Source organism: Eubalaena glacialis, chromosome 11, assembly GCF_028564815.1.
Source record: "Eubalaena glacialis isolate mEubGla1 chromosome 11, mEubGla1.1.hap2.+ XY, whole genome shotgun sequence".
Classification (NCBI taxonomy): Eukaryota; Metazoa; Chordata; class Mammalia; order Artiodactyla; family Balaenidae; genus Eubalaena; species Eubalaena glacialis.
In genome coordinates, this window is record NC_083726.1 from 50,413,479 (window position 1) to 50,424,560 (window position 11,082).

Consider the following 11,082-nt stretch of genomic DNA (forward strand, 5'->3'; position numbering starts at 1 on the left):
GTATCCTAGTCAGAAGACAGACACCCACCTATCCCCAACCTTTAACTTGTGCCTTTAGTCTAACGCCTATTGCTCCTCTCATTAGAGAAATTCCATTCTCTAAGAATTTTCCGAGTCCAGATTGAGCAATAAAATGCCAGCCATTCCTCTGTGGCTTTGATGGATGACCCCAGCATTCCACAAAGAGAGGATACTGCCATTCAGATTGTGATCCAGACATTTGAGTCCCCCAAAGTCTAGGTACAGACCTGACAATATCCTGAAAGGCAGGGATTTGCCTGATGGCACCAACTAAAGTGGAGCCCCTGTGGAAAGGGCAGATGGGCTTGTGTGTTCCCTCGGAAGGAGCATTAGGTCACATGAAGGTACTCAGCCCAGTGAGACAAGCTACCTTCTCCCATACATATTTTTCTTGTTGCCAGGAGAGGTCTCCAGCCTCAAGAGCGGCCCTGTTGAAAGATGCTCAATTGAGTTTTGTGAAGGTTTGGAGCAGCCCTGTTGAAAGATGCCCAGTGGAGTTGTGTAAAGGTTTGGGATGAGTAAGGGGATTGGAGGGGGTGTACTAGCAACACAGGTGGACACGTAGAAAGTAAAGAGCCCCCAGCAGGCCATCTGGATTCCAGCTCCAGCTCACTCCCTGACTCCATCACAGCCTTTCTCAACCCAAGATAAATGTTAGGATCAACAGAGCTTTTAAAAAATACTGGTGCCTGGACACGACCCTCAAAACAATTAAAATAGCATCAAATCAGATTCCCACCTGAAATTTCTCCCCACCTGAATTTTTCTCCCCACCTGAAAGTTCTAGTAGAAAGTATAAGGTTATAAAAAGTTTGGGAAAACTTTAAGTGCAGAGTTGCAAAGTTAATGCCAAGGATGAGTTTCTTTGGTTTCTCCAGCCACAGTCTCACGCAGAGGGATGGGGGTGGCATCGCCAAAACCAAAGGGTTTTCACGGCCAAAGAGGAAGGTAGGTGGAAGCTGACCAAGGAGAAGGGAGGGCTGCTTCCACTGCTCAGGCCCCAGTGATCTCAGGCCAGGACCTGAGTCCGTAGCTGCTTTGGGAACTTTGCAAATTCCTGGGCCAATGCCCAGGGCTAGAGAAACCACCATGTCTACGTAAGGCCCCAAGCATCTACCTTCGATTCTTTAAGATCACACCTACCACTGAAGATCAAAAGATTCCTCACTCCCTCTACCAAGTCCCTTCCAACTTAGCTAAGAATTTTGTCCCTGCTTAACCTCCTTCCCCTGCTCACAGGAGAAATGAGGGTAGTTCTTTTTTCTTCTCTGTTAGGGGCCTGTATTAGGCCTGGTGATGGTCCCGATTTTGACTCGCAGCATCACGGCCCTATTCAGGGGGTTTGCACAGTGCATGATCTGTATGACTGTAGATGATGACCCTGAGTAGGCCATGATTAGATAAGCATGCCACAGACACAAATGTGCAAATGACTGAACACACACTCACACACACACACTCACACTCACAGAGTCAGTAAGCCACCAGTATGGCAAAGAAAGAAAAATAGCAACAACGAAACCAGAAGACTCATTTTAACCTAGACAGTGATCAAACGGTTCCATATAAACTGTGATTTTAGTTGCTTCTTCCTCAGCCCTAGAAATTATGCTTTCCTTTGAAGAGCTGATGTAGCACTCTACATGATACATTCACTACTAGAATTCAGTGTTCTGATTCTCTCTAGGATAGTAATAGAGACTGGATACATGTCCTAGTGTCTCATTCTCAAGTTATATAATTAGTAACTACATCATGCAATTTTTTTTTTTTAATCCTGCTACAAGATAGCAGCTCATAGGAGGCAAAGCTGAAGTTGTTCAGCAGGTTCAGTTTTTTTTTAAGTACTCAGGCTTCTTTCAGCCCCAAGTCATTATTATCTGTTTCTTCTTTATCGTTACCATTATTATTATTACTATTTGACCACTGTTAAGGGAATGTTCTCTAGAAATTTGAGAGTTAGAGAGTGAGAGGGAAAAGGAGTATGACATTGAAATCATCTCAACTACAGCTCTTTGCATGTCCTGAGAAGACTTTCAGAGAGGGGTTTTCTCTAATTTTCATGATCGTGATTTCTATCTCATGAGGTGATTAGGTCTTCTCTAATTTTTGTGAGACACCAGTGCATGTCGTGATTCACTCTTTGGCAAATAACCCTGCGGAGGGCAGGGAAGACTAAAGGAGAGACGAAATCAAATCATATTAACTAGTAGGCACTAAGTCTGTAATGGGATAAATCAACTCCCTTTTCTTTTCCTTTTGGTTCTTCAGTTATATAATTATTATTATCCACAGGCTCAGTCTATCTTTTCCCAGAATATATAATCATACAGTTTACTTCCTAGGGCTGGTCCTTTGGTCTCTGATCTTCTGAAACGTTGGTTTCAGCTCACTGACCACCTTGGGAGACCCACAGAGATCTGCTCACAGTAGGTCATAGTTAGGGACTGACTTGGGCACCAACTGGAGTCAGCATCTTTTTAAAATTGCACTTTCCCTCAACAAAGAGAAGTAGCTCCTTTGGTGAAAGACATCTCAGCAGAGCTCATGGTTGAGGTTGATCTATTGTTTTCTTGGGAGGGGGGGCATTTTATCTGGAAAGTACCAAAGAGCTCTCCATCAGTCTGGTAGTGATCCGCCCGCCCCGGCCTTCCATTCTCTCCTCACCACAAACACACACACACTTGCTTTCAAGCCTGTCCTCTGCTGGGGATGTCCTTTTCTCTAGCATACACAAAAGATGAGAATAGCATCACCACTGACTGACACGTCTCTTAAACTTTGAGAAGCAGTGTTGGCAACTACAACCACAACAAACAATCCATATCGAGGGCCCACAGTTCTGCCTCGAACATGGGAATTCAGGCCAATTCAAATATTTCCAAAACACCTCTCAGAGCCAAACTCTCAGGTCCGCACACTTAAGGGGCAAGCACTCCAGCCCTCATCTCGGGGAGCTGTTTTTAAACAGCCCTCTGCATTAGGGTTTGGGTTAGGTATATGTAAGAAAGTCAACACTTCACAGATTTCTAGTTACCTCTAGATCTGGTCTCTGAGATTTGAGGTTGTGCAAAGTCAAAGGTTAACACTCTAGACCATAGCTATGTCCATGAGTACAGTCCAGTACTAATAGTAATTAGCATTAAAGAGAACCAAACAATATTCAAGTTGCTTTTGTATCCATTGTGTCTGATGTAATGTGAGGAATGGAGAAATGTGAAATTACATAATTTTCAAGAGACCAAAACGGTCTGTCAATGCTGAGGAAAAAGATGACCAGGACTCTCCCTGGGTGGCATAGAGTGACCTACACTTACTAGGAGAAATTTCCATACTTATGACAACATTCCTTCCAGATTTTCCAAAACAGTTCTAATTTCTAATCAATTTGCCCTCTTGTTGCCATAAATACCCTTGTATTTGTCATACTGTGTACCATGTATTTTTGGTTTATAGTCAGCATAATTAAAGCTCACTGCAACTTTTGGTGCATATCCAGGCCGTTTAAACATAGGTCACTCTCTTTTTTCTTCCATCTCTCTTTTCCTGGGAATTAGTGACCCCTTGGCCCTGCTAGAGAAAAAAGAGAGGGATGTCTCTATGCTGCGGGAGTGCAGTCCTCACCGTGGGCCCCTGGGTATTTGGAAGATATTTATGCAGTCCAGTCAAGTAAGTTCCTTGCCAGATTAAAAAAAAAAAAAGGGATTTTTACAGAATGGACCAGACCTTCAAGATTTTGTATCTGGTGATCTAGCAGACAAGAACGCCTGGGATGAATATAAAGGAGGCGTAAAATGCCAGAAAGGAGAACGGTTAAGACTACCTCCATGGCTAAAGACAGAGATTCCCATGGGGAAAAATTACAATAAACTGAAAAATACAATGCAGAATTTAAATCTCCATACAGGGTGTGAGGAAGTTCAGTGTCCCAATATTGGAGAGTGTTGGGGAGGCAGAGAATATGCCACTGCCACTGCCCCAATCATGTTGATGGGTGACACATGTACAAGAGGTTGTAGGTTTTGTTCTGCTAAGACTGCAAGAAATCCACCTCCACTGGATGCCAATGAGCCCTACAATACTGCAAAGGCAATTGCAGAGTGGAGTCTGGATTATGTAGTCCTGACGTCTGTGGATCGAGATGATATGCCTGATGGAGGAGCTGAGCGCTTTGCAAAGACTGTGCCTTACTTAAAGGAAAGGAATCCGAAAATCCTTGTGGAATGTCTCACCCCTGATTTCTGAGGAGATCTTAAAGCAATAGGAAAAGTTGCTCTGTCAGGATTAGATGTGTATGCACATAATGTAGAAACAGTTCCAGAACTACAGAGGAAAGTTCGTGATCCCCGGGCCAATTTTGACCAGTCTCTACGTGTACTGAAACATGCCAAGGAAGTTAGACCTGATGTTATTTCTAAAACACCTATAATGTTGGGTTTAGGTGAGAATGACGAGCAAGTATATGCAACGATGAAAGCACTTCGTGAGGCAGATGTGGACCGTTTGACTTTAGGACAATATATGCAGTCAGCAAAGCGCCACCTTAAGGTTGAAGAATACATTACTCCTGAAAAGTTCAAATACTGGGAGAAAGTAGGAAATGAACTTGGATTTCATTATACTGCAAGTGGCCCTCTGGTGTGTTCTTCATATAAAGCAGGTGAATTTTTCCTGAAAAATCTAGTGGCTAAAAGAAAAACAAAAGCCCTCTAACACTTAACAAGACATTCAAGATCACAGGAATTTTAAAACTTTGACTCCAGTTGGTGACAGAAGTGATGGCAGAATGCCTAGACTTCAGTGGATATATCCCAGTCTTTTTGTCTTAAGAAAAATGTCAATAAGTTGTGCATATTTAATTATAATAATTCATTTGTCTTTTAGCATATCTTCTTTGTCCCAGTAAACAATTGCTTGTTATGATGTAATCATAAAACATCTCTGTAAGAGTTTACTGTTAAGAGTATAATTTAAAAAATACATTAAAAACTTCTAGAAAATCAAAAAAAAAAAGTCACTCTCAAATTTGGAGACTATAACCATACTATATTTAAAGGGGGGAGGGAGACCAAATCAAGGTTACAAAAGTTGTATGATTTAAATATTGGCATTTAACAATTTAATACCTTTAACCACCCCCCCATACAATGTAATATATTCTGTTTGCAAGAAATTCATAGAATTCTGTGTGCACACAGACACATACACACACATCCTATGTCTGGTGTGGGTTTCAGCCTTGTCCTTGGATCCCCTTATCTCTGGCTAGAAGTTTATTTGGAGAGCATGTTAGACATCTAAATGAAAGGTGCTTCATGACTTTGACCCTGCAGGGTAGGCAAAAATAATTTTTCCTCTACCTTTCTAAGTTATTGGCCAGGGCCCCTGGAACAAAAGACCGATTACCAAGAGAAAAACACGAAGAGAAGTTTATTCATATGTATATCTCACATACATGGGACACACCCAGGGAAATGAGTAACTCAAGGAGGTGGCTTAGAATTCAGGCTGAATTACCACCTTCAGCTACATCAAAGAAAGGACTGTGGTGGGGCAGGTCAGGGGTGGGAAGGTGACCAAGAACAGTGACACGGTAAACAAGGTAAACTTCGTTAAGCAGATTGCAGCCTGTGCCTTCTCCATAGATAAGCCTCTTCTGACTTAGAGCCATCCTTCTCTTCCTGGTCCAGAAAGCGAGACGCCCTCACAAATGGATATTTCCTTTACAAGTATAAATTGTCCTTACAAGAGGGCAGCTTTTATTCTGTTTTTCAGAGCTTCTCTTCTGTCTGCTGTTTCTCAAAACAATCCTTATGTCTAGAGGCCTATTTTGGGGTGGTGTACGCTGGTGTCCTACAATAATACGAAATGCCCTTCTGGTCCCCAGGTGAGAGGCCTTATGGTGAATGCTCATAAAGCAGCCCTGAATATAAGCACAAGTCCCAGTAAACACAGTCATGAGCCTGATGGGAGAACAGCAGTCTCCAGAATCTGGGCGGGAGCTCTGTCTTCCTAACGCTTGGCTTTGGTGCTCAGGGCCTGGGAAGAGCTGGACAGAAAACCCTGCGGCCTGGAAACAATTTCACAGGCGGATACATTTTTGAAACTGAGGGATTGTTAGAGCTCAGACTTTTGTGCTCTTTTCCACAGTAGCTTTCAGTGGAGCAACATGGAAAGCCCAGACAGAATCAGCTTTCCAAAGCTGTCTGTCTTCCCACCTGCTGCTGCTGGGTATCCTGGGGTCAAGGGAGGGAAGCTGGCCCATGAGAGAGGACTATCTACTCGCCTACCCCACTGGGAGAAAACCTGCTAAAAGCAAAATGAAATCTTCCCCTGGGGCCATTACTCACTAGGCCCAGCTCTGAACACAACGCTGGTGGGGAGTTTTAGGGAAGTTTTAAAACATAGAAGTGGGAATTTACCTGTGTATATGAACCAGCATTGGGAACCTCCATCCTCACAGGCCCTATTCCTGAGGCATCAGCACCAACTAAAGTTGTGGTCAGATGCTTCCTACTAAATTAAGGGAAAGAAATATAACATGGCAACCTGTCCTAAGTAAGACATAGGAATCCCTGTACATTCCTCCTCTTGAATCACTCCCTCCTTGCAAGCAGGGATTGGTGCTGGTTTCATGGAATATCCTCTCTGGATTTTGAATGCAGCTCCTCCCCCATGACTCTGTCCTTCCCAACAGCTGTCCAGGGTCTGGGGCACTTCATTAGGTGAAGCCTTGGGTCAACTGTATGTCAGATTCCCTAACCCCACATTTATTTTAGGGATTAAAGAATGGAAGGAGTAGGAAGCAAGGGGTACTCAGAATTTAAACATTTTCCCAGATCCTTTGCCCCAGGTAGCATTAAAAAGCCTGAAAACCAAGTGCTGTACTAATCATGGGGCCTGTGTCTGGGAGCTTTCAGCCATCGGCCTGCTCAGAGCGCTGAGGGGCAAATAAAATTGCCAAGGGTTTAACAATTATAACAGCTTTTGTTCAGCACCATTTATGTGCCAGACACCATGTTGAAAGCTTCGTATACATGATATTATTTAATTCCCCTCAACTCCTAAGAGGTTTATATTATTTCCCCCCTTTTTTTGCAAGAGAAGAAACTGAGGTTTAGAAAGGGCAAGAGACTCGTCCAAGGTCACACAGTGAGGGTTGGTGAACGCAGGGTTCAGAACCACACTAACTCCAAACAACAAGGTGACAGAAAGGGAATATGTGATTCAGAAATTCTCAGAGCATTTACCGCTTATCCCAGTCATTTGGGACTTTTCACATAATCTAAAATGTTGCATCAATTTTCATTTCAGGTTTTATAATCACACCAAGACTGCAAATTCCTTGAGGTCAAAGACTGGGTTTTCCACTTCTCTGTGTTTTCAAAGTGCCTAACATAGCAATTTGCACAACATAGGCAATTAAGAAATATGTATTAACAAATCTAAATGTGGTAGAGGTAAATTAATAATTATTAAGTGAGTTAAAGAAAAAAATGAGCCTTCCAAAATAAAAATGGAAGAGGGTTTGTTTTCGCCATTTCCCAGGATGTGGGTTATTTTTAAAAGGCAAATTTTCAGCCCATCTGGAGTTCCAAAGGAGGGAAATAGCCCAGGTTAATTAACTTCTGAAATAGCTCCACTGCGAATGAAGAGGGCAAGTGGAAGCCTCCGCCAGCATCCTGAATATGTCAGCGGGAAATGATCCCAGCAAAGCTTCAATGTAAATCAAGCTTGGTTCCCCGTAAGCCCCAGATTTTCACAACTTCAGAGACGCATCCTTTCATCTTTTCACCCTCTCCTGAGGGCTTATAGCTTCTGCAGTGGCCGGAGGGCAGGAGTCACAGAAGCTCAGCCCTGGTGCCCACGTGAGCGGACAGGGGCTGTGTACCATCAGGAGCCAGTGAGATAAGCAGCAAAATCCTTTAAGCAAAGACCCTGGGGGCAGAAATGCCAGAGACCGAGGTACTGGAATGTTTAGAGATTTCAATCTGCAAGGAGAGAGAAGCGTTCTAACATCCCAGCCTGAAGGAAAGCCAAGTAAAGGGGTCACGCTTCTTTCCTCCCCCAAGGGCTGCATCTTCTACGCTGTCCCCTTTTGAGCCGTGTGCCTGTGCCCCTGCCCTCACGTGCACCGGAGTGTGCATAAGCACATGCAGCTACCCTAACTGTGCTCAGTTCCCTCTTTCTTTTCTTTATCAAAGTGCACGGCTGTGATTCTCCTAGATGGTGCTGGACTCCAGGCCGCCGTCCCCCTTCCTGGGGGCAGCTGCACACCAGACAGTATAAAACGAGGACGGTAACACCAACGCGTTCGAGCGAATAAATCCCCCTCTCCCTTTGGTCCTCTATTAATGCAGCAGTATCTGTCACCTAGATTTTGTTCTTTCTCCTTCAAATACACAAGTAGGAAGTGTCATCCCTTAAGACATCTTTCTGGGGATGGGGAGGACTTTTTTCCAACATTTGTCTGGCACCATTTCTGGCCACAATCTGTGGTCTCTTTGTGGGCCATAGCCCTCCCAGATGTAGGTCTCAGCCAGCAGTGCACCTCTGTGCTCAGGGCCCCGGGGAGGGGAGGGCCACCCTCCCAAATGTTCCCTTGGTAGTGCACACTACTCCTCTCCCGGTGAGGCCAGAGCCTGCCACCGAGCTCTGGTTTCTCCCACTGTGATGGGACACGCTGCCAGTAGGGTCCTGGTGCTGTGTCTGCCATTTGGAAAATGAAAATATCTGCTGCTAACTCCAGTGACCATCTGTTTGTAACCTTTACTCCTATCCACAGGCCAGCATGAAACTGCCACTGTAGCCTCTGGGTCTCCTGGACTTTCGCAGTGGACTAGCCACCAGCTTCCTCTTGGCAATCTTTTGAACAGCCGAGAGCCATTGTCACGAGCTATTCATCACTACAAGCATAGTCGACATTTTTAAAGGACTGCACATTGTATGTCACTCCCAGTCTTCCACAGTGAGGAGCAAGAAAGAGGAAGAAAGGATCAGAAATTAAAATACGAAAATTTGCAAACCCACAGAGTTCATTACACCTTTCAGAATATAACTGGGTAGATTGAAAAGAATTGTTCATGTTATCAAAGCAAGTGGAAGAAATAGGATTTAATATTTCTGGATAACAATGACATACCAGAAGAGGAAGAACCCTATTTAAGGAGTAAAACCTGTGGGAATTTAAAAACACCTGAGGATGTGTGATATCCATCTCTGGAAGAGATGGGACAATAAGAGATGCAGTAATGATATTGGTTGGGTTGCTAATAAAGCAAGTCTAGCTTAAAAGCAGGTGTCAAACAGAAATTTTCAATTCTGGGTAGTCGGCATCTTAGCAATCAGAACTGTAGAAGACATTTTTTATTCGATGCCAGTATAAGATAGAAGACCCTGCTTGCCCAGCCAGTTGGCTCTGTGTATCATTCATCATTTCTTGGTTACCAAGAAAATTATCAAAATATGAGTTTGCTATGCTGCAAAACAAGCAGGGATTTCAATATCCTATGTCCTCAGGAAAGAGGTATAAATCTAGATTGGATGGGCCAGTGATGGGAGAGAGAAGGGACCAATCTAGTCAACCCCTCATGAGTAGCTGAACAGTCAGATGAATACTATAAAGAGGGTATATAATATATATATTATTATATATATTATATATATATAATATAATATATATTATATTATATATTATATATTATATTATATATTATATATATTATATGTATTATATATTACTATATTTTATATAGTATATTATATATAATATATTATATAGATTATATATATAATATAATATATATATTATTTTTATATAATAATATAAAGAGGGTATGCGAGTCAGCCAACCTGGTGCAGAGGGGCCCATGGCAGGAATCCAGCAATCAGATAACAATCGAATCTTACAGGAAGTGGCACTGCATTTCTAGGCATAGACAGTAAAAATAACGTCTAGAATTTGTAGGTGTTCCTGGTACTGTTAATAACAATAACACACCTGCCAGGCTCTGTGCTAAGAGCCTCACAAATTTTATTTCACCAAATCCTCAAAACCAGCTAATGAGATGGGTACTATTTTTATCTCCTATTTTTAGATGGGGAAATTGAAGTTCAGAAATGGTAACCCCACTGGTAATCGCCAGAGTAGGGATCTGAACTGAAGCTCAGGGTTTTTCACCCTGTAGAATCTAAGGGAAAAATGTATCCCTTCATTAATACCATGAGGCAGATACTATTCCCTTCATTGTATAGATGGTGAAACGGTAGCTCAGTTGGTTGACTTGTCCGTGGCCCACAAGCTAGCAAGGAGCAGACCTAGAATTTCAGCCCACATCTTGTTTGAAACCAAAGCCAGAGCATTTAGGGTTAAGAATGGCCCTTATTGGCCTTAGTCAATCATGGTAATTCATTGACCAGTGATGGTTCAGGAACTTAGACCAGTCAGTATCTAACATTTCCCTATCAGGCAATTTTTGCATCAATAATTATTATGACTAAAATTGGTCCAAGCAAATGAATTGGAAGGACTTGGGTTCCAAAGCTCAGGTTCAAAGATCTCTCTCTCTCTCCTCACCCTCCTCCAAAAGTTAATGGAAAAGCATATGGCACCGATTGTTACTCGAAGCCACCACACTACCAAGTAGAGAATTCACCTTTGGATGAAGTCTTCTTTGTAGATGGCTGTGTGGAGAGATAGAGGTAACCTAAGCTGTTGATGACATAATTAAATGGTAGGATCGACCAAACTTGAGGCTGGATTCCTTTTTGTATGAGCCAATAAATGTCCTCACTGTCTGAATAACTTGAGTTGAGTAACCATTCTCTGCAATGAAAAACATCCTAACAAATACCTACCCCATGAGTCCTCCTCAGAGAAGAAGGGGAAGAGTCATCCGAGCCCTTATAGATGATCTAACTCATGTGAGGGAGTCCACAGTGTGCTCCTTTCACAGATGAGAACAGTAAAGTCCAACACGGTTATGTAACTTGCCCTAGGTTACATAGCTAGTAAGCGACAAGGCTGGAATTTGTACCGAGGAGGGTCTAACACCAAAGCTT

General features: G+C 42.9%; 1 pseudogene; it reads left to right on the forward strand.

Annotated features, from left to right (window-relative positions):
• The first annotated feature begins 3,613 nt into the window (after nucleotides 1-3,613).
• On the forward strand, nucleotides 3,614-4,760 carry LOC133100998 (lipoyl synthase, mitochondrial-like; annotated as a pseudogene).
• The last annotated feature ends 6,322 nt before the right edge of the window (nucleotides 4,761-11,082 follow it).